This window comes from Schistocerca americana, chromosome 1 (genome assembly GCF_021461395.2).
Source record: "Schistocerca americana isolate TAMUIC-IGC-003095 chromosome 1, iqSchAmer2.1, whole genome shotgun sequence".
NCBI classification, from domain to species: domain Eukaryota; kingdom Metazoa; phylum Arthropoda; class Insecta; order Orthoptera; family Acrididae; genus Schistocerca; species Schistocerca americana.
Window position 1 is genome coordinate 506,518,823 of NC_060119.1, and position 24,415 is coordinate 506,543,237.

General features: G+C 42.1%; 1 protein-coding gene and 1 non-coding gene across 2 annotated transcripts in view; both read left to right on the forward strand.

Moving 5' to 3' along the window:
- Positions 1 to 24,415, forward strand: part of LOC124624337 — a 558,871-nt gene that overhangs the window by 164,776 nt on the left and 369,680 nt on the right. The window lies entirely within an intron of this gene.
- Positions 2,193 to 2,267, forward strand: Trnat-ugu. Its single transcript has one exon. It is a non-coding gene; the product is annotated as a tRNA-Thr (tRNA).

Genomic DNA, 24,415 nt, shown 5'->3' on the forward strand with positions numbered 1-24,415 from the left:
CGGAGCTTACAAGGAGGGGGGGGGGGGGGGGAGACAGCACCTCTCTTCCGCTCGGAGCTTACAAAGAGGGGGGGGGGGGGGGGGAGACAGCGCCGATTTGTCATAATCGATTTCGTACACACAGAGCTCGGCCAGAAATGAAGGTGACGGTAGTGGGAGCTTCAGATGGCCAAGCGTTTCAAAAAGAAAAAAGAGCATTTATTGGCGCAGGCCGGACGATACGTGAGGTCTTCATGTTAGTGCAGTCTCAGGGCAGCAGTTGGCACAACACATGCAAAATATACTTTTTTGCACACGCGCCAAATATTTCTTTTAAAGGTTTAGCCATCTGGAGCTCCCACTTCTTATGCTCTAATTTTTTCGTTTCTGGTCTAGACGAAACCAGTGATGACGAGCAGCCGGTGTCCCCTAATCAGCCAAGCTGTAGAAATTACATGCTGGTCGCCGGTGGGCGCTTCACTCCCCCCGAAGTCTACTTCACACGCCGACAGGTGACGCTACGTACTCAGACAGAGGTCCCCATTAATGGCCACGCCCCCGACCTAGCTAAATTTACTCTTCCTCTCCGCCTTATGAGCTGGAACACGCAGAGACCAGGAGAGTAGACATTACGAACTATGGAAGATTGACACCGAAGCCTCATCGAGCTAGCAAGTCCATACCAGAGGCACAGGCGTCAGTGTACGAGACGCTACAAACGATTGGACAAATGACATTATTGCCGGTTGGAGTGGCCGAGCGGTTGTAGGGGCTACAGTCTGGAACCGCGCGACCGCTACAGTCGCAGGTTCGAATCCTGCCTCGGGCATGGATGTATGTGATGTCCTTAGGTTAGTTAGGTTTAAGTAGTTCTAAGTTCTAGGGGACTGATGACCTCAGAAGTTAAGTCCCATAGTGCTCAGAGCCATTTGAACCATTTTTTTGAAATGACATTATTCACTTAGCTGAACAGTTATCGATTCAACGGAGAAAGATAAGCATTTTCTGTCGTTGCTCTTGCGAGGTTGGCTCTGCATAATAGCGTAAGTAAAACTGTGTAAATTGTACCTTTGCAGCTAGGTATTTGTGTTTGTAGTACAAACTCTCTACTTCGTATCCACCCCCTACAATAGTAGCCACAATAAAAAGCTGGATGGAGTGTACATACTCATACACATCGACGGATAAAAAATCACGGAACCGAAACATAACTGATGTACGTTAACGAGATTTCGCAAATACATTTATTTAGGTAACACAGTTAAGTTATTAATATTGCAAGATCATAAGCTAATGTAAACGCGAGAGAAGCCATGGCAAATTTGAAATGCTGGTACATTAATAACTGGTGTAACCGCCAGAATACTGAATGAAAGCATGCAAATGTTGCCTTGTGTTGAATAAGTGCCGGATGTCAAGTTGTGGAACGGAGTTCCGTGCCTAACGCACTTGGTCGGTCAGTAAATGAATGGTTCAAGCTACTTGCAGATGACGCTGGAATTTTCCAATGATGTATTATACGTGCTCTACTGGAGACAGATCTAGTGATCGAGCGGGCAAAGGTAAAACGTCGACACTATGTACAGCATGTTGCGTTACAACAGCGGCAGTGGGCGAGCCTTATCCTGTTCGTAAACGCTCCTAGGAATGCTTTTCATGAACGGCAGCACAACCGGTCGAATCACCAGACTGACGTGCAATTTTGCAGTCAGGGTGCTTTGAATGACCTCGAAATCGCACCCCAGGCCATAACTCCATGTATAGGTCCAGAGTGTCTTGCACGCAGACAGTTAGGTGCAGGTCCTCAATTGGTTTCCTGCTAACCAACGTACGGTCGTCACTGGCACCGAAGCAGAAGCACCTTTTATATACTAAGATGGTATCTGTTCTTTCGGACATGTCCGAAAGAACAGATACCATCGGTGACCATGCAGCTCGTTAGAATGAAATTACAATGAAGTGAACACCTTCAACTGCTTACAGGCGTTGACATACGTATATATAGTTAAGGCTCACCGGCCACTTGTCCATCTTCTTCTTCTGTGCCATTGCACAAACAGTGCCCGAACTCTTACGGGAATCGGCAAGGCGCCGCGAGTAATGAGTATAATGGGCAGGGGCACTACGAATGTAGTGCGGGACAATACGTTGAGAATGTGGGTTTCGCGGGAGGCGTACCAGAGATAAATCCCTGCAGTCGCGCTATCCTCTGTGTCCTCGGTGGCTCACATGGATAGAGCGTCTGCCATGTAAGCAGGAGATCCCGGGTTCGAGTCCCGGTCGGGACACACGTTTTCATCTGTCCCCGTTGACGTATATCAACGCCTGTAAGCAGCTGAGGGTGTTCATTTCATTGTAATTTTAGAAGCACCTTTTGCCAATAATCACAGGGAACCCTCATCGTGCCCTCCTATGAGCTCTCGCTCGACATCGCTAAAGTCGCAAATGGTGGTTGGTTGGTGTCAGTGGAGTGCACACTGCTGGGAGCCTGGCTCGTCCTTGAACAACCAATTTGTAATGGTTCGTTGTATCACTGTGGGGCATCTGCTGCCCAAATTGCTGCTGCAGATGCGGTACAATGCACCGGAGCCATGCACCGAACACGATGGCCTTTCCTCTGCTGGCCGCCCGGAGCCCGATCTCCTTGCCACCGTGCATTCTCGTGACCACCGCTGCCAGCAATCATGTACAGCGGTTATATTCCTGCCAAGTTTTTCTGCAATAGCGCAGCTTTTCGTAGCCCTATTACATGACCTTGTTCAAACTCAATGAGGAGCTGATAATGGCTTCTTTGTTGCCTTAAAGGCATTATTTACTGGCATCAACTCAACACGTCCATTCTCACAGGTAACCGCACAAACGACCGTTACAGCGTGTATTTAAGGCAAGCCTGTTTTCCAGCCCCAGAATAGGGCTACTAGCGCCATACTATACGACTGCCGTGAAACTGGAATACACATCGTCTTTTAGATGTAGGAACATGACTAACAATTTTCCTCTACTTCGCACAACTTCTTTTTAGGGTTGCAATTACTTTTCCGGCAGTGTATGAATGGAAACGCGTAAACCGTCAAACGACTTGATTGAAGGCCTGAGGGAGGCTACAGAGAGGGGCCTCCCTACTTTCAATTTTAAGACTTTTCTCGGATAGCCTTGGTGAAGAGCTTTATCGTCAGTATTCTTCCTCTTTTGCATCCTTAACTTGTCCCGTTATCCTGCGGGGTCAGTATTGCTATATGGGCTAAAGCAATTTTACCGGGTGGCTGCATGCCCTGCCAGTCGCCACCCCTTATCTCCCACTCCCCTCTCGGGGGCGGGGCGGAATTCGTGTACCTCATCCAACAGTTTCTAGAGTAAGCACATGTTCAAGTGTGAGACAGTTTTCGAAATGTTTGCGTATCGGGCAACAGAGGCAGGATGTACGAACCAACCCGGTATTTACTCAGCTGGATGCAGCGAACTGCCTAAAGCCCACATTCAGGCCGGACGCCACACCCACCCTCCTCGTTAATCCGGCGAGCGGATTCCAGCCGGGGCCAGTCGTGCCTTCCTGAATATGGAAGCGGCGCGTAAACGCCCACATATACATGTTGATATATCACTGTAATCGACTTTTAGAGGGTTTCGCATGCCTTTCAAAACAGTATTTCGTTCACTTAAGCAAAATCGTACTTGCTTCACTATCTCGCTCGTGACCTGAGGAGAGATTATTACCCATGAATCAAAATTACGCGTCCCCGTGCCTACTACCGTTTGCCAACATCCTTGTTTCGTTATCTTGAACCGTTCACGAAAGCAAATGGGTAAAAACCTTAGGTGAGCACTGAAATACTCTCTTGATATAATCTTTGTTTTATTTCATCACAGAAGGGGTAGTCAAAGTTGTCTTTATCAACTCGAAAAAGTTACATTACGTCAGTAACTTTTTTTTCGTAGTAGAGACATGGCTGCAGTCAAGGTAGACACACATAACTTTATTTTTTTGAGCTACAAATGAAAACACTATGAATTACATTCGTAAGACGACTTTTGTGTGTCTCTACCTTTAATCTTATGATATTTTCCCTTTACGGGATGATATAATTAGTGAAAGTGGACAGCCATTTATGAGCTGTTTCAGATCCAACCCACTGTGTGCGACGACCTGTCCAGGCAAATCCCAGCGGGCCGCGAGGGGATTACCAATTCCAGTACATGCCTTCACATCAGCAAATACCTAGGCGCGCGGAGTGGCCGCGAGGTTTGAGGCGCCACGTCACGGACTGCGTGGCCCCTCCCAACGGAGGTTCGAGTCCTCCCCCGGTCATGGGTGTGTGTGTTGTTCTTCGCATAACTTAGTTTAAGTAGTGCGTAAGACTATAGGCCAAAGACCTCAGCAGTTTGGTGCCTTTGAAATTCACACATTTGAACAGTAAATATATCCAGAACATCTTGGCGGGAACAGGGAGACTGGGGAAGCATTAATTTGTTTCTCACAAGTTACATTCCCCACAAAATATGTATCCCTGTTGCACAGTCTAATATATGCAGTGGCGATATTCACTGGTGTGGAAGTTGATTCCGTTTCTACTGGTTCGAGCGACACGGAAGCTCTAACTGGTAACAAAGTGGGCAGCCTCCTAACGGCATACACGCCGTATAGAAAAGTTTGTGCTTCATAATTTTATACTTAATTTACAATATATTTATGTACGAGTCCATAGAGTTAGCACAGTGTTGAGAGACAACGATAATCGTAAACAGAACTCAAATCAAATTACGTAACATTCAAGGTTTTCTTGAAGAAATACTGTAAATAGATGCAGCTTACCCCAATGAACCAAAGTGGGCATAAACACAGTATCTCAACTGAAAGAAGCATAAATATGCAAGCTGTCCCAAGAGGAATGATCAGTATTCAGTGATATAACAGGAACGACCAACTGAAAGGAAGAAGTCTAGCTTAAAAACGCGTACCTTTATTCTTATCAGCACTAAGAAATAAACCTCTTCTACAGCAAGCTACTTGTTTTGTGTGTTTTGAGAGGTGGTAATATGGGCAAAAACAAGAAAAAATGTGCAGCAGACAAGGGCCCTAAAGTGAGTACTTCAAGATCTATGAACACATGAGCACCTCTCTCTTCGCTGTTCGTGACAAAATCACGGTAAGGATCGAAATGAATTCAAAAAGAAAAATACAGGGGATAACTCATTTAAGTCAGTGGTGACTGTGAGTGGAAGGTCGCAATGTCATAACGAGATCAAAACGATAGTCATTAACACACATTAACAGAAAAATATTCAATTTTATGGGAAATTTAATACAGCAAAAATGTTCGAAATTATTCCCATGGAGAAAACTACTATTATATCCGACGTTCACTTCGCTGTTGTCTTAATTATGAGGTGTCACTAAATGTAAATTAAATGGAGAGAAAATTACCACATAATCATATTTTTAAAGCAATGTTTACACAGAAAGTTTGGTTGCTTAGCTAATCGACTTCCGTTTTTGTTTGTGTGCTACTGATATTCTGCCTATAATTTTTGTTTTGCATGTCGTATTAGACTCATCAAAAACAATGATTCCAGAGTTCACAGTAAACCTAAAAATGGCCAATACAATTTCTTGGTCTTATTGTTTTTAGAAAATACATTGAACTGACAAAAGTCAAGGGATAACTCCTAATATGGTGTCGGACATACTTTAGCCCGGCGATGTGCTGCAACTCGCTGTGGCATGGACCCAAAAGGCCGCTGGAAGTCCAATTAAAAAATGTTGAGCCCGGATGCCTCTGTAGCCATCCATAATTGGTGTTGCCGGTAGAGGATTTACTGCCCCAGTGTCCAGAATGTTCTTCAGTCTAATCGGCCCAGTGACATGGTGTATTGTCATCCATTCAAATTCCATACGTCAAAAAAAGTTTGTCACCATCCCGGTTTCCTGATCTGCTGAAGATAGACGTTGACTGTGGATATTGTACCACAGAGACAGTCCTTTTGACTGTTCAGAAATGTCACTAAACCAGCCAAAAGATGTAAACAACGATGCATGAGCAGGACATATTAGCCGGAGGGTTTCCGACAGCCGATCACTTCCAGTCATTCCACTGCGAAGGAGGGTGTCTAAAACAAAAAACAATGGTTGCGTAAAACAAAAACAATAGTTCAACCATACCTAGACGGTCGATACCGCGGTTCGATCGCGTCCGCATTGTTACTTTGTGCCAGGTAGGGCTCTCAACAAGACAAGTGTCCAGGCATCTCGGAGTGAACCAAAGCGATGTTGTTCGGACATGGAGGAGATACAGAGGGACAGAACTGCCGATGGTATGCATCGCTCAGGCCGCCCAAGGGCTACTACTGGAGTGGATGACCGCTATCTGTAGATTATGGCTCGGAGGAACCCTGACAGCGACCCCACCATATTGAATAATGCTTTACATGCTGCCACAGGACGTCGTGTTACGACTCAAACTGTGCGCAATAGGCTGCATGATGCGCAACTTCACTCTCGACGTCCAAGGCGAGGTCCACGTTTGCAACCACGACACTATGCAGCGCGGTACAGGTAGCCCCAACAACATGCCAAATAGACCGCTCAGGATTGGCCTCAAGTTCTCTCCAGATGAGTATTGCATATGCCTTCAACCAGACAATCGTCGTGTTTGGAGGCAACCCGGTCATGCTGGACCCCTTAGACACACTGCCCAGCGAGTGCAGCAAGGTGGAGGTTTCCTGCTGTTTGGGGGTGGCGTTATGTGGAGCTGTCGAGCTGACGAACGCTGCTGGTGGTCACAGAAGGTTCCGTAACGGCTGTACGATATGTGAATTCCATCCTCCGACCGATAGTGTAACCATATCGGCCGCATATTGGCGAGACATTCGCCTTCATGGACGACAATTCGCGCCATCGTGCGCATCTTGTGCATGACTTTCTATGGATAACGACATCGCTCGACTAGAGAGGCCAGCATGTTCTTCAGACATGAACCCTATCGAACATGCCTGGGATAAATTGAAAAGGGCTGTTTATGAACAATGTGACCCACCAAACACTGTAAGAGATCTACGCCGAATCGCCGTTGAGAAGTGGGACAATCTGGACCAACAGTGCCTTCATGAACTTGTGGATAGTATGCCACGACGAATACAGGCATGCATCAATGCAAGAGGACGTGCCACTAGGTGTTAGAGGTACCGGTGTGTACAGAAATCTGGACCACTACCTCTGAAGGTCTTGCTTTATAGTGGAACAACGTGCAATGTGTGGTTTTCGTGAGCAATAAAAAGGGCGGAAATGATGTTTATTTTGATCTCTATTCCTATTTTCTGTACGAGTTCCGGAACTCTCGGAACCGGGGTGGTACAAAACTTTTTTGATGTGTGCAAATGGCCTCACTTGGTTCTGCTGGAGCACAGGAGTCAGTCCACTCCGTGTAAACTAAGCCCACACCGTTATGGAGGCACCAACAGCTTCCACAGTGTCTTGGGTCCATGGCTTCGTAGGGGCTGCGCCACACTCGAACTCTACCATCAGTTCTTGCCAACTAAAATCGGGATCCATATCACTAGACTACAGTTTTTCAGTCGTCTAGAGTTCAACCGAGTCCAGAAAAGGCTCTGCAGGCGATGTCGTGCTGTTAGCAAAGGCACTCGCGTCGGTCGTCTGCTGCAGTAGCCCATTGTCAACATATTCCGCATCACTGCTCTAATGGATACGATCATCGCAGGTCCCACACTGAATTCTGTGGTTAATTCTTGCAGAGTTGCTCGTCTGTTAACATTGCCAGCTCTACGCAGACGCTCGTCTTTGGTCGTTAAGTGAAGGCCGTCGGCCACTGCGTTGTTCATGGTGATAGGTGTTGCCTGAAATGTGGTATTCTCGGCACACTCTTGACAGTATGGATCTTGGAATACTGAATTCCTTAACCATTTCCGAAATGGAATGCCCCATACTGTATCATTCCTCGTTCAAATTCTGTTAAATCCCGTCCTAGGGCCATAATCATGTGGAAACCCTCTCGCATGAATCGCCTGAGAATAAGTGACAGCTTTACCAATGCAGCGCCCTTACATACCATGCGTAAGCGATACTCTCTTTTGTTCATGTCGCTACCCGTTGGCTTGTCACATCAGTGTATTGTGCCACAAAAGCTCGTTTTTGTGATAACCATTATACAAACCGATATAATATAACACAATCTGCATTCACCAGATACATAGTGAACTCATCAGCTTCCTGGCCGCATTATTTATTTATTTATTTATTCATCTTCATTTTCCTACTCCAGTGCGTAGAACGGTCTGTTTGAGATCCGGCACATTAAGAGCCGCGGTTCCTTTCAGTCAAAACCAGACGATCAGGCAACAGGACACAAGATACTACCAACTATAAATAAAAATAAGGTTCCAGTTCTGGTATTTACCTTAAAATCAAAAGTAACAAATCGAAAACTTGTTTGGAGTCGAAGAACTGAAAGTATCTTTATTATTACTACAACCGAAATAAATAAACCAACAGCTTTGTTTTCATCTGCTTTATTCCAGAGGCAACTGATTTTGGGAGTCCATTATACCATCATCAGGCCCCATGGACATAATCTGGTCCTATGAACAATGTAGTAAAGAAACTTTGTGACACAAAATTGTGGACAACAAATTTCATGCGAATTATACGTTATCATTATATAAAAATACGATAACAAACCTATAGGTAAATGTATCAGTCGAGCATAGTAAATTTTAATTTACACCACGATAGCAATATGTGTAGGTTACAGTTATATTACTTACTAAAAGGGATTAAGGAATAAAATAAGATACGATTACATAAAATTGCCACCCAAAAAACTGGACCAATAAAAGCAGTAAACCACAGAAAGTAAGCCTCCACGAAGAGCCAGTAGGAGGCCATCGTTACATAGTTTTATTTAAATAGTGTCTTAGTGGAAATAGACAGAAACATCGAATATGTAGTAGATAAAGCATGTCATATGCAGCGTGTGGCGTCAGAGCAAAGATAATCTTGATCGGATTCAAACTCTATACGAGCAAATGCGCATACTGGTGTTTTAATGTTCGATCGAGAAAATCAAATACATAAAAACAAAATTAATAAAGCGGATTCTCAATTCCATCGTGTTTGCTTATTCATTGAAATCGAACAGTCTGCTTTACACTGCGTGATACTACTTTTAAACTTTATTATTCAGGGTTGTTACATTTAGCTATAGGTTCATTAATGTATGTTTATATAATTATAATGTACAATTAATATGAAGTTCGCTACCTGCAATTTTGTGCGACCTCAGGTGTTGTATTGCTGTTAGTATTTTGCTCATAGTACCTGATGGAGACATAATGGAATGCCGAAACCTGTTGCCTCTGGAGTAAATCAGAGATGAAAATACAGGTGTAGGTTTATTTGTGGCTAATCAGCTGTTTTCCTATTGTTCCTTCTAGCAAAGGTAAAAGAAGTGAAATTGTTTTCATTAATTGTAAAACAATTTTGTGTGTGCGCTTGTTTCTTAATATCTGTTTACGTCTGTGACTTGTACCTACATTTTTATATTCTGTTCCTTCACAAAGTAGAGCGGGCCTGTTCCAATACAGAGTCAGGAAATTTTCTAACATTTCCTCGGCACCTGAAAGCACCGTTTGCGGTAGTTGAAATTTCCTCGAGAAAAATATACAGCCGTGAATGGTCCAACAGTTAATCAGTTAGGAACGTGATATTTCCATTTAAGGCAGACACTGGAACACAAGTATCCGCTTGTTGCTTATGTATACTGTTGAAACTGACATTTAAGTCAGTAAAGAAAACGGTATGGAGATGCTTTTCTCAGGAAGTGGGCCTTTCACAAGAACTTTTGCCATTTGCTAGGAAATGGAGATCGCAGTAGATCAACACTGCAGCGACTCGCAGACGATTATGACAGTGATGGATCACGTAGAGAAGCGTCCCAAGAATTTCATGAGATGTCTTTGGCAGTACCCTCGTTTTCGTATCAGAAATGTAGTAAATAACATTTCGTGCTGTTTACATGTTTACTACGCAGGAGCTAAAAATTTATCCCTTCACTGAGCTTTTCTGAGAATTACCTTCTTTCCTCAATAAAAGTAAATTATTGATTAATATATACAGAGTATTCGGTCGGTACATGTTAGAAACAACGACTTTTAAAAATATTACATACATATTATTGATGTTCAACAATAATATGTATTACGTAGTTCGTTTGACCGAGTTTCGTTTTCCTAGGTCATTCTCAGAGAGCTTAAAGTAACACATCATTAACCAGAGTTTGTAACACTACAAAGATCGCTTTTTCGAAATGCACGTGACCTTTTACAACTACATAACTATATAAATACACAAACATAATGAAATTCACTAAGAATCTATAAACAAATATGTCTTATATTGCTTTATACTCGACGATTGAGAGTATAAGAACGTGTAGGCAAAGAATGCTGTATATCTGAGTATCGCCATTGATAGCTGTGTTATATGGACAAAATAGCTTGCAATGTAATGAACAGGTCGAAAAAGATGGGAGGGGTCAGAGGGGAAAAAGGAGTCTGTGAGAAGTGGGTGTCGAACAGTAATAACATGCATCGTATCTAATGGTGAGAAAAAAATAACGTATGTTGCTATTACTTTATTAAGACGAATAATGAAACTGCTTTGGTCATTAAGGATAAGGTAGGTTTCTTCGAGTGGTGATTATTCTGGCTAGATTTTCGAGCAATGTTAGTTTTCTTTCGAGAACGTCACATTTAATATCACAAGGATGACAATCATTCAAAGCATGTTCAGCAAAGGTTGAATCTCTCTTTTCCAGTCTTCAGATCCTTTAATAATCAGTCTGGTAATTATAACCGTGCCAATCGATGTACATGTAATTTTCCACACAAATTGCAGGAGATGCCATAAATATCACCCTGTTCTAAAGACGGAAAGTTTTCTTTAATGTTGAACGCAATCTGGAGAACAATATCCCTAGTTCAAAAGACTGAAGTATAATACCTGGATATTAGTTTGTTCGCAAATACTTGTCAGGTCCTATCTAGATGTAACACAGGTCTCATTCCTTATGAGTGTAGTTCGTACTTTCTGGGGATGATACAGAAGTGCTGTCATCTTACTCTTCTTTACACGTCTTTCTTCGTCATCAATTAGGATAGAAATATATACATTGTTGTATGCTATTTCTTTAGCTGTTTTATTCATTTTCAAAATCTGATTGGCTTTGTGGTATTGATAGTAGGTGGTGCACCATAGAATGGAAGGATTCATGTTTGTCTGTTGCACGGGATGCTTGGTAATGTCAGGCATTGTGTGTCTGTAGAACCTACTTTCCGATACATCTTAAATGAAGGCTTTCGCTCGCTGATACCAATGGTAATGTCTAAAAGGTTGATTCAGTCTATTCTCAACTCCATGGTACACCAGGTATGTGGATGACGTAAATGTTTATGGACAGATACCTTCAGAAAGTTAAATAAATTATTACAGAATTTAAGTTCACGCCGCAGTAGAATTAAGTTCACAATGAATGCCAAAGGTGGCAGTTCTGTGTGCTAACACCACAACGTATTGTAATGTAATAATGTATTCTAGCTACTGTACTGTACAAGGCCAATAGATGGAGTATAATTACTTTCTATCCCACCTGGTGTTGCAGTTTTTATAGCCACCTCTGTACATCGGATATATCGAGCAGAAAATGTGGACAATAGACCGGAATTGGGTGAAAGACAGTATTAAACTCTCAAAAGGCTGATGAATTGTTACAACATTCGTGCTTTGTACTAAGACAGGAAAAGATATTGCCTCTGAGGAGAACGTGTGGAGTGGCTAGAGACGCGCAGTGGTCCCGTGAAGGACGTGCGACCTCGCCACGGCACCCTGGCTGCCGTGAAATACGGGCTCGGAGAGCGCTCGAGTTGGGCTGGCGTCCATTACGGCGCGCGCCATGCATTCTGGTCCGCCACGCCGCCACTGCCTTCACTCTCTCTCCTGCATCCGGCATCGACGACGGACACAGCGAGCTGAGGAGCTGGTGTTCGCTGTAATCCATCTTACTTAACATTTCCCGATGGGTCACAGACTTCTCCGCATTACTCACTCGAATACTGGTGCTGTGTTAAGTCGTGTGAAAGACATATGTGCACCATTTTACATGACATTACATTCAACAAACGTCCGATAATGCAAAATTATACAAGGTAAATGGTATCCGGAGTAAAATAGGCGTAATCTTTAGGAAATCAAGAGTAATAGCCGTTCTACAATCAGGACGGAAAAACTATACATGAAGCGAGACAGGTAGATTCCACATTTTTGGATTTCCAAAACCCATTTGACATGGTGCCCCATGTTGCACTACTGGCCATTAAAATTGCTACACCAAGAAGAAATGCAGATGATAAACGGGTATACGTTGGACAATTATAATATACTAGAAATTTAACCGACAGGATGAAGATGCTGTGATATGCAAATGATTAGCGTTTCAGAGCATTCACACAAGGTTGGCAACGGTGGCGACACCTACAACGTGCTGACATGAGGAAGTTTCCAATCGATTTCTCATACACAAACAGCAGTTGACCGGCGTTGCCTGGTGAAACGTTGTTGCGATGCCTCGTGTAAGGAGGAAAAATGCGTACCATCACGTTTCCGACTTCGATAAAGGTCAAATTGTAGCCTATCGCGATTGCGGTTTATCGTATCGCGACATTTCTGCTCGCGTTGGTCGAGATCCAATGACTGTTAGCAGAATATGGAATCGGTGGGTTCAGGAGGGTAATATGGAACGCCTTGCTGTACCCAACTGCCTCGTATCACTAACAGTCGGGATAACAGGCATTTTATCCGCATGGCGGTAACGAATCGTGGCCGGCCGGTGTGGCTGTGCGGTTCTAGGCGCTTCAGTCTGGAACCGCGTGACCGCTACGGTCGCAGGTTCGAATCCTGCCACGGGCATGGATGTGTGTCATGTCGTTAGGTTAGTTAGGTTTAAGTAGTTCTAAGTTCTAGGGGACTGATGACCATAGATGTTAAGTCCCATAGTGCTCAGAGCCATTTGAACCATTTTTTTTAACGAATCGTGCAGCCACGTCTCCATCCCTGAGTCAACAGATGGGGACGCTTGTAAGACAACAACCATCTGCACGAACAGTTCGACGACGTTTGCAGCAGCATGGACTATCAGCTCGGATACCATGGCTGCGATTACTCTTGACGCTGCGTCACAGACAGGAGCGCCTGTGATGGTGTACTCAACGACGAACCTGGGTGCACGAACGGCAAAACGTCATTCTTCGGATCAATCCAGGTTCTGTTTACAGCATCATGATGATAGCATCCATGCTTGGCGACATCGCGGTGAACGCACATTGGAAGCGTGTATTCGTCATCGCCATACTGGCGTATCACCAGGCATGATGGTATGGGGTGCCATTGGTTACACGTCTCGGTCACCTCTTGTTCGCATTGACGGCACTTTGTACAGTGGACGTTACATTTCAGATGTGTTACGACCCATGGCTCTACCCTTCATTCGATCCCTGCGAAACCCTACATTTCAGCAGGATAATGCACGACTGCATGTTGCAGGTCATGTGCGGGCCTTTCTGGATACGGAAAATGTTCGACTCCTGCCCTGGCCAGCACATTTTCCAGATCTCTCACCAATTGAAAACGGCTGGTCAATGGTGGCGGACCAACTGACTCGTCACAATACGCCAGTCCCTACTCTTGATGAACTGTGATATCGTGTTGAAGTTGCATGGGCAGCTGTACCTGTAACCGCCATCCAAGCTCTGTCTGACTCAATGCCCAGTCGTATCAAGGCCGTTATTACAGCCAGAGGTGGTTGTTCTGGGTACTGATTTCTCAGGGTCTATGCACCCAAATTGCGTGAAAATGTAATCACATGTCAGTTCTAGTGTAATATATCTGTCCAATGAATACCCGTTTATCATCTGCATTTCTTCTTGGTATAGCAATTTTAATGGCCAGTAGTGTAGTTTGAACAGTTTAGTACTTGAACAGTCACCTGTCTCAAATGCCATTGGAAAATGGTGGGTGCAGAAGCACTACTAAAAGGCAAACGCAGGTATTTAAACAAGCTCAAATGAGTGTTCACAACATACACTTTTTGAGATTCTTCATCTAGCGGTATTTGAAGATAAGCATCGCGCAAATCAATTTTGGAAAAGTCGCGACCAGCAGCTAATCTCTCGATAAGATCCTCTGGGTGTGGCAATGGATAAATATTAATCACAGTTTGTGGGTTGACTGTAAACTTAAAGACAACACTTATGCCAATAGGACCGGAAGGTTTGGGGAGTAAAACCAGTGAACTTGCACACTGACTAGCTGATATGAGCGCAATAACTCCGCTGTCCCGCCCTTCTTGAAATTCAGCAGCAACTTTGTCTCGTAATGCAATAGGAACAGTACTGGCCCGGAAAATTCTCGCCTGAACTTTGTCTTCCATAGTAACATATGCAACAAAATCGTTAGCCTTCTCTAAACCTCCAGAAAAGAGTTCAGGGTATTCTTTAGCATTGAATGCAGTCACTGACAACACATTGTCCTGAATTGTAAAGCCAAACAAATAAAATGAAACAAGGCCAAATGTGTTCTCACAATTGGGTGATTGTAGTAGAGTAAAAGTCGCAGTTCGCTTATGCGAGCGATACATGGCAGGAAAAGTACATTTTCTGAGAATGGGAATGTCTTGTCCATTATAAGCCGTCAGGTGTGTGCTGTTTTTAGACAGCAGTGAGCAGCCTAACAATTCACATGTGTTACAGTTCAGCAATGTGACAGAGGCATGTTTTTCCAACTAAAATTTCATGCGTTTTCCACACATATGCAAATGAACAAAAAGCTTGTTGGACTGGCGTAGCACTGAAGAAACTGTTTGCTTGTTAGTGTTGCTAACGCTTGCAGCAGGCTTTGCTTACACTGCATGAATCACATAGACCTTGAGACTAAATTTATGTGAGTGGGCAGAATTCTTATGTTTGTTCCATTGCAAACGTACGAGTTGTATGTGTAGTTTCTTGCCACAAGCGTTGCACTGTGCTTGTCTGGACGGGCAGTCTTGGGGTTTGCGCCATGAACAGTACCAGTGGCATGACTTAATTCGGTTCGCCTGTGAAGAGAACTATTTGCATGTACGTGTCACGTACAGGCTGTTGCTGCCTAATGGGCTAGCCGCTTGCAAGAGGCAACTCAACCTGAAAAATTGGTGGCTACTCAGAATTATCGGTCGACATGGCACCCCAGTCGTACTGATGTATGCAAGCCGTGCTGAAATGATGAATCTGTTTCAAAATCTGTTCTCAAAGTCTGACATCAGTTATATTGTACACAATCGCAACACGTAAGATAGCATCTGAATATAAAGCAGCAAAAGCACATTTGAATTTGCATTTACTCGTAATACTCTGAAAATCTATTACCCACTCACGATAAGTTTTATTTGATGGTAATAGTTAGCTAGCGAATCTACAACCTGCTCGTAGGAAAGTTCACTCAGAGTTGAGTTAAAGAATAATTTCCGAAAGAGGTGAAACACTACACTTCCTACTGTTGAGAAAAAGTAATGAATTTTCACGGTTGGTGGTGCGTTGTGAGCAATTTACGTGGGCTTCAAACTACTGCAACCACTTGAACCATTACTCGTCTTGTTCATGGTGGTATGGCACTCGGAGCTACAGTAGGTGTATTTTACGCTATATTTGTAGTTTTATTCGCCAATAGCTGCTGTGCCGTGTAGAGCAACGATGCAATCTGTTGCGTCTGACATTAGTGTTAGCGGCGCTGCATCTATCGCTTGCAGCTGAGGCGCCCTAGCAGGAGATGGATGAGGTGGGTTGCTCGTAGTGGGAGAGGCAAAAGCAATGAACAGACAAGGCAAGCAAGAAAAAGAAGTACAGAAGCAAATTTCTGCAACGCTCGTGTGGAAACACTGATTAGAAAAAACACGATGAGAGACACTGTTACGGGAAGTATACACACCCTGCAAAGAAAAGACAAACTAAGGCGCCAACAAAACGTGAAAGAAACATCTGGCAGCTAGGCTCTAATTTCTTCTCAATACTCGTCGCCAGTGTTGAATCCTGCCTACTCGTTGAATAGAAACCTGCTTTCTCGAATCGCTACACAACAATTCAAACAAACCGCAGTCACGAGTTTTATTTCGGAATGAGCGACGACAGTGCATAACTTTTATAATAACTCAAAAGTGTCGCCAGGAAAGGGCGACATGCAAATAAGAAATCCCATCAGTATGTACAATTCCTGTGTCGCTGGTCCTGAAGTGCGTATTATTGATGTTGCTGTAGGTGTGGACCGCGGCCAGTCGGGAGCGGCGCTTACGTTCTTTTCACATAGATGCCGCTGCTGTCGCGTTGTCACCCTAGAGAGGGATCGGTCAGTTTGCAATTGGCTGACGTCTTCTCCGCAGCCCTCTCTGCGCTCTCGCTTCCGACTGGCGTTCTGGAGCTTGATTTTACGCCGTAACATTCCCAACAATGGTGCCACACTTCGGGACAACAGTGCACCCATTCCCACAGGCAGGACTCTACAATCGTGGTATGAGGAGCATGCAACTGAACTGCAGCGTCTACCCTGGCCAACACAGTCCACGGACTTGAACATTATCGAACGCTTGTGGGTGGTATTGGAGCGTAGTTTCCGGATCAGGTTTCCACCTCCCTCGTCACTAGTGGAGTTAGAAAAGGTTCTCACCGCAGAATGGCATAACATTCTACTGGAGAATAAACAGTCATTATACGCCAGTATTCCAAGAAGAACCGCAGCTGTATTACGGGCACATGGCGTCTAACGCCTTATTAATATACCACTCCCAAGTAATTACAGATTTTCACATTATTTTGCCTATCCCCTGTATGCGCCCTGTGTCTTGTTCAGCTGAAATTCCATTGCCAGTTGTGAAATAATTAGCCTCCTTGGAAACACAGCAGTGCGGATCTGGTGGATATCGAAGTGACCCCAACGACGAAGATGTTACCAGTGAAAGGATTTGTGGAGCACGAGTTGAGCGACTTTGCACGAGATTTGGGACTATCTGAAAAAGTCTGAATTGTTAGCATCAAGACTGGACAAGAAAAACTTCTTTGAAAGAGGAGCTGAGGTAAGCTAGTTTCGACTAAGAGAAAGTACTTTTTTGCAATACTTTACAAGAGATGACGGATTTGTATATTGCCAATACGTATTTGGTTTAACGGGATACTTGGGAATTTCAGGCTATAAATTGCATGGCAATTGTTCATCAAAGCTCAAAACGGAGAGTGAAGTATGCTATGGCCCCTACCCCTCCCCACAATGGAAATTTATTTAGTGCAGTACCAATAGGCCATTCAGTTTGTTTGCTTGAAGAATATAAAGACGTTAAGAGAGTCACTGATATACTGCAATACCGCATCTAACAATGGATCACCTGTGTTGACCTTGAAGTGGTCGGTTTCCTCCTTGGTCAGCAACACGGAAATACTAGGTATCCCTGTTATTTATAGATGAGGGACAGTAAAGTTCGTGAGAGGCATTTGGTGTAATAGAATTGGCCACCAAGATCTGACCTGAAATCTGGTCATCCAAACAATTCTACATCAGCCACTATCCGACAGAAAGGACATTATATTTCCACCCCAGCACATTGGTTCTCAAGGCGCAATTTGTTGAAGCTTTCTCTATTGAAGGAGACGGTCTCGAGTATCTCACTTCATCATTTCCTATCCTGTCATAAGAAACCAAAAAACGAACGTGTTTGCTGGTACACAGATTCAGCAGTTCGTTAAGGATGAAGATTTTATTGCAACAGTTACAGAACTTGAACACTTGGTTGACATTCAAAAATATTGTGAAAGACTTTCTTTGATATAAACGAACATAGAATTGCACCTAAGCTGTCCAACAACTCTTGCAGATCTTTAAAATGGTTGGTTGCAAGCCGGCCGCTGTGACCGAGCGGTTCTATGCGCTTCAGTCCGGAACCGCGTTGCTGCTACAGTCGCAGGTTAGAATCCTGCCTCGGGCATGGATGTGTATGATGTCCTTAGGTTAGTTAGGTTTAAATAGTTCTAAGTCCAGGGGACTGATGACCTCAGCTGTTAAGTCCCATTGTGCTTGGAGCCATTTTTGAGCTTGGATGCAAAATGAGCATCAAATTGTATCTTCTGCGTAAACATTTTGCTGAATTTAAGGAAAATCATGGTGCAAGCAGTGACTAGCAGGGTGGGCGATCCCACCAACATTTGAAACTTATTGAGTCACGATATAAAGGATATAAAGCTAGATAGGACGTACACATGACGGCTAAGTGCTGTTGGAGCTTAAAGTGAGAATGTCCACAGATTAACCACCATATAAGCTATAAGAGATGACTCTTACTTTAATAAGTAAGTTGACCGTTTGGGAAAGAAGCTTTACTATTAGCATGAACGCAATTTAACTTGCAGTAAATACACAGTGTTTGTATGAATAAAACTGAAATTTGTGAGCAAAATGTTTGGTATGTTGCATGGCGGCTTAATTATTAAGTTTGAAAATAATTTTTAATTTTGGTAGCTGTAAGTCCGATTACGCTGTTTCGTAAACGGTTGGCCCTGACTAGTTTTAGTACGCAATCTGACTGCATAGAACAACAACAAAGAATGAAAGAAAATTCCCGTTAACACAATTAATTAATTAAGTCCCCAGCAACTATAAAACCTACGAAGCCAACAAAGCCCAAGTGTAGCTGTTCTGTGTGTGGAAGTGTGATTCAACGTATACATCTGGCACGGTTCTTCTTCAATAAGACAAGAAATTTTAAATATCATTTATACTGAAGTAATTAAAAAATAGAAATACTATAATTGCGTAAGGAAAGCAGAATTACACTCCAATACAAGAACACAAGCCAGATGCTTTGTTGACTGAACCTGTAATGACGCATTATTTAAGACATTGAGATAATAAAAAGAAAAGGAAAATTTTTTTTTTTACCTTCATGTATTGACGAAAAGCACTCTAATCATTACAATATATCACCATACCGAGTCGCTAGTACCACATCTCAACAAGAACTGACTACTGCCACATCTCGATAAGCACTCTTCACTACCACATCACAGCAAGCACTGCTACTACGAGTTCTCGACCAGCACTGACTACTACGAGTTCTCCCCAAGCACTGCCAGTGGAGGCGGCTGAATAATACTCTTTGGCGCAATCTCTGGCGCTGTGGCTCAGTGTAGCCACCTTTCATATGCCCCTACTCCACGGGCCAGAATTTGATGGTATTTTTGCCAGCATTGGTGGTGAAAATACCACCAAATTCGTCCACAAAAATACAGACAAAAATAAAAGTTAATATTAATACGTAAATATCACATAATTAGATAAAATTTTGGCTTTGCACTGACCTTTCAATAACCTAATATATAAAATACAGTAGGCAATACAAATTCTTTCATACATGTGACTTTACATAATAGTTCACACAATACACAAAAAATCAGTTTATACAAATGTTCACATAAAATGCTTTCAATGATTAGTTCCAGCAGTAGCACCCAGCAATGGTCAACAGGTGCAAATACCAACAAGTGACATCATTTTAGTAGAATCAGTCCATTAGTGGCACCTAGCAATGTTGAACAAGTGCAGACACCAACAAGTGACTTCATTTCAGTAGAAGCAGTTCCATTAGTGACACCCAGTAATGTTGGGCAGGTGCAGACACCAACAAGTCATTATTTCAGTAGAAGCAGTCCATCAGTGGCACCCAGCAATGTTGAGTAGGTGCAGACACCAACAAGTGACATTAATTCAGTAGAGGCAGTTCCACCTTTAGCACCCAGCAATGTTGACAGGTGCAGACACCAACAAGTGACTTCATTTCAGTAGAAGCAGTTCCATCAGTTGCACCCAGCAATGTTGAACAGGTGCAGACACCAACAAGTGACATTATCTCAGTAGAAGCAGTCCATCAGTGGCACCCAGCAATGTTGAACAGGTGCAGACACCAACAAGTGACATTATTTCAGTAGAGGCTGTTCCATCTGTGGCACCCAGCAATGTTGAAGAGGTACACACAGCAACAAGTCACATTTCTCAGCAGAAGCAGTTCCATTAGTGACACCCAGCATTGTTGAACAGGTGCAGACACCAACAAGTGACTTCATTTCAGTAGAAGCAGTCCATCAGTTGCACCTAGCAATGATGAGCAGGTCCAGATAGCAGTCCATAATATTCACTATCACTGATCACACTGTTCACCAGAGTTTATAAGCAGAAATTAAACATGTCCTAGTGGCACCAATCATGTAGAAAAAGTACAAGTAACAGTCCATAATATTCACTATCCTAATCACACAGTTCATCAGCAGAAATTAATCATTTCTAAGTGGCACCCATTATGTTGAAAAAGTGCAGGTAACAGTTCATAATATTCACCATCACTGATCAGACAGTTCAGGCATGAACAATAGTTTGAATCCACATACAAATGCTAATAAACACACAAATGATATCAGATAATTGTCATATTAACTATTACAAATACTCAAATATCAGTAAACCTATAATATTTATGGGTGTCAGTGCAAGCCACTACAAACAAATAAAATAATATTTAGGAGATAGGTGGGTAGGATTAGGAAAGGAAAACACACAAAACACACTCACTCATCTTTCATCCACATTAGGTACTACTGTGTAATTGAATAGTGTTAACTGTGTAAATGCAATTCTGTCAAAATTTGATGTTCATCTTGTGTATCAAGTAGTAGTGGCAGCAATGTATAACAGTCAATAATAGTTAAGTCAACGTCATAGTCATCATGTCAAGACCAATGTTTGCCAAGCCAAATCAAATGTACTGTTGCTGAACAACTGTCAGTGTGCCAAGATATGCAAATACTTCCTCTCTTCAAAAAAAAGTATGTACTGCTTAGTGATTTAACAAAGTGTGTGTGTGTGTGTGTAGACAATCTTCCTTCTACTTGAGTGTTCTAGTCTGCTATCTTCATCCTCCTTGTTCCATATAGTCCAACAAAAAAAATATGCTCCTCACTTACTTTACCTCTTATACACCAAAACTCCAATAATCATCAGCATCACATAATCTCAATACTTCAATAATACCTCTTACGCCGATACATATAAATCTTATCATCAATATCATTTACCTTACCTCTTGTCCACCAAAACTCCAGTAATCATCAACTTCATATAATCTCAATACCTCAATAATATCTCTTCAATACGTCGACACATATAAACCTTATCGCCAATATCATTTCACTTCCATAACAACTCTTTCCTCTAGTCAGTCTCCTCGAACAAGTACAGATAAAATCCTAATGTAAACCTCATCATCCTATACCATCCGAAGACACACTGTCAACACACAACCTCTGTGTAATCCATCTGACCCAAATCTTCTACTCATTATGAATTATAAACAAAAGAAATGCATACGTGACCTCTAACAGACTTAGTTCGAATAACTCTCAGTAATTAAGTACGATTACGGAGTGTGAATGATTATAATATTTCACAGTGTGTACACCACTTCAAGAATTATGGCAAACAGAAGCACACATGTAGAGTATTTTTTGTGTCAAGTGTCACTTACTATTTCAATTGCTCACGAAAAATGCAGTGTAATAACTGTCAATGGTCTAAACCTAGTTTTGGTATGTCATGTCGTTAGCTTCCTTCCTATTAGCATAAATTTATACAGCTTCCATAAAACCTCAGCTCATGTGACTTCTATGAAGTTTCTTGTACTAATGTCGTTCGTCGGATTATAGCAGTTCATTTTCTTATCTTAAAAATATAAGGCACTGAGCGTAAGCAAAACATGCAATAGCGAGTAAATATACCAGTAGAGAACAGAATGTCAACAAGTGGATGCAGCACAATTCTTACAACGAGGCTCTGCCAAGCGAACGATCTATAATTAATACAATAGTGTGACCTAAACTCTATGTTCATTCACAGTATATCAGCATTTCTATATACCAAATTAAAAAGTAGTTATGACAACAAAACAGAAATGTGTAAATATGCAATCCATAAGCAAGACAGCAAATGTGTTATCTAACATAATGAACAGGTCATTAGCATCATATCAGCATAAGCAAATAAATGTTCATACGTAATCTTAATAAGTAAACATGAAGGCGCAAGCAGATAAATCACAAAGTATAACTTACATAGATAACAGCAGAACGAATCAGGTGACAATTATAATTTAAATAAATAAGCATAGCAGGCACATTATAAAAAAAATATGACGTCAGTGAAAAAGCAGTGCAGCCAAGCGATGCATAATATATACAAATAACAACCCTGTTCATTAATAAAACATTGACAAAAATCAGCAAATGTACGCAAGCACGTCGCTTCACAAGTAAATTCATAGAACATGAAATTTAGCACAAAGTATGAATCACGTAATCGCGAGCAGCAAATTACCTCTAAAGTACGTACCTAAGTGGAAATTTGTTACCTGAAAATTGAACTCAATTAATAGTTACCGTTTTAGTTTATTACTTTTTTCTTCGAAATTACATTCTTCCTGAAAATTTCTCGATAGCAAGTCGTCTTAACGTCGGACACGCACAGAATTTACCTGAAGTTCTTAAATATTTTATAGAACCGTATCCTGAAAAATACTGAATGTTAATAACATAATTCATCAAGTCACTGTAGCTTTATACTGAATTTAATCGGAGAAATTAGACTGTGTATTTGTTTACGGCTGTCAGTGCATTTGCACTGAGCGCTCGATGAGCTGTAGGCGCGTGACGTAGGAAGCAATTGTTTGCGGTCAACGACTGCCTTGTGCGGCGCGCAGACTTGACTGTTGCTTTGAATATGTGCCGCCGCCAAAACACAGTGCGGTATCCTTGTATTCTCTGCATGTTTACGTAGCTGTTAGTTTCTCTAAAGTATGTCATTCCACAAAAATTTTAACGTTAGATATATGATGTATTCCCTTAGAGCGCCGTGATTTAAGAGTTTCTACTTCAACAGTGTTATCATGAATAATTTTGCGAACTCTATATGGACCGTTATAAAGCAGAAAAAATTTGCGACACAAGCCTTTTCCTTTGTGAGACAAACGATGAGACTTAATTAATACCTTCTGACCAACTGACAAAATTTTTAAACGACCAGGACGCTTAGCTGATTTCTCTCTTCTAGCAGCCGCAGATGCAGTATTTTGTAGAGCCATGTTCACAACTTCAGAATGCCGCAGTTTCCGTGAAGGCGGAAAAGGAATGATTTCAGAAATGCGATTTGTCGGTGCTTTGTTCTTTAATATCAGTAATGGTGGTAAAGAAGTTGAGTCATTAGGAAGTTCATTCAGAATGTTTTGAAAAATATGAAGATACTGATCCCAAGTTCTGTGATTCTGATGACAATAAAGTCGACACAATTTATTGATTTCCTTCATCCATCTCTCTGAAGCGTTAGATTGAGGGTGAAAAAGTGAAATGAAGATTGGTTTAATTTTACGACGCCGTAGAGTACGAAGCCGAATTTTAGAACGAAACTGTGATCCATTATCTGATATAACCTTATCAACATGACCAACTTCTTTAAGAAAATGTTTGATGAAAGCATTAGATACTGAACGAGCTGTTGCTTTGCGTAACGGTGTAAAACACACATATTTTGATGTCAACTCCACTGCTACGAAAATGTACGCAAAACCATTAGTAGAACGAACCACTGGACCGAACAAATCGACTGCAGCCATCTCCTTTAATTTCGCTGGAATGATAGGAAACAACGGTGCTCTGTGAGAAATTGTTGGCGGCTTAGCCTTTTGACATAATTTGCATTTGGCAAGAACAGATCGAATACGTTTTTCCATATTACTGAAGTAACAATTTTCCCGTAATTTATGAAAGCACTTTCTGGGACCAAAGTGTGCATAACTGAAATGCGTATACCAAATCAGCTTATTAACCCACTCATCAGGGATACAAACTAACCAAACAGAGTTGTCGACCGATTTTCGTTTAAAAAGAAGTTTCCAGATAGATCGCAAAAACGAGGTGTGGCCAAATCGTCCAAACTAACAAAGCGTCTAAGAAAATTACAGACACCAAGGAAACTACGAACATCACGTTTTGTGGTAGGAACAGCATAATTACGAATAGCGTCTAATTTCTCTGGATCAGGAAGAATACCTTCTGTAGAAATAATGTGACCAAGAAATTTCACCTGAGAAAGACCAAATTCAGATTTTTCCAAGTTCACTGTAATGCCAACTAGTGCAAAAATACGTAATAATGAATCCAAAATTTTGTTGTGCTCACTCCAAGAATGTTTAGCAATAAGAATATCGTCAACATATGAAGTAATATTGTCACGAAGATAAACAGGTAAAATTTCATTTAAGCT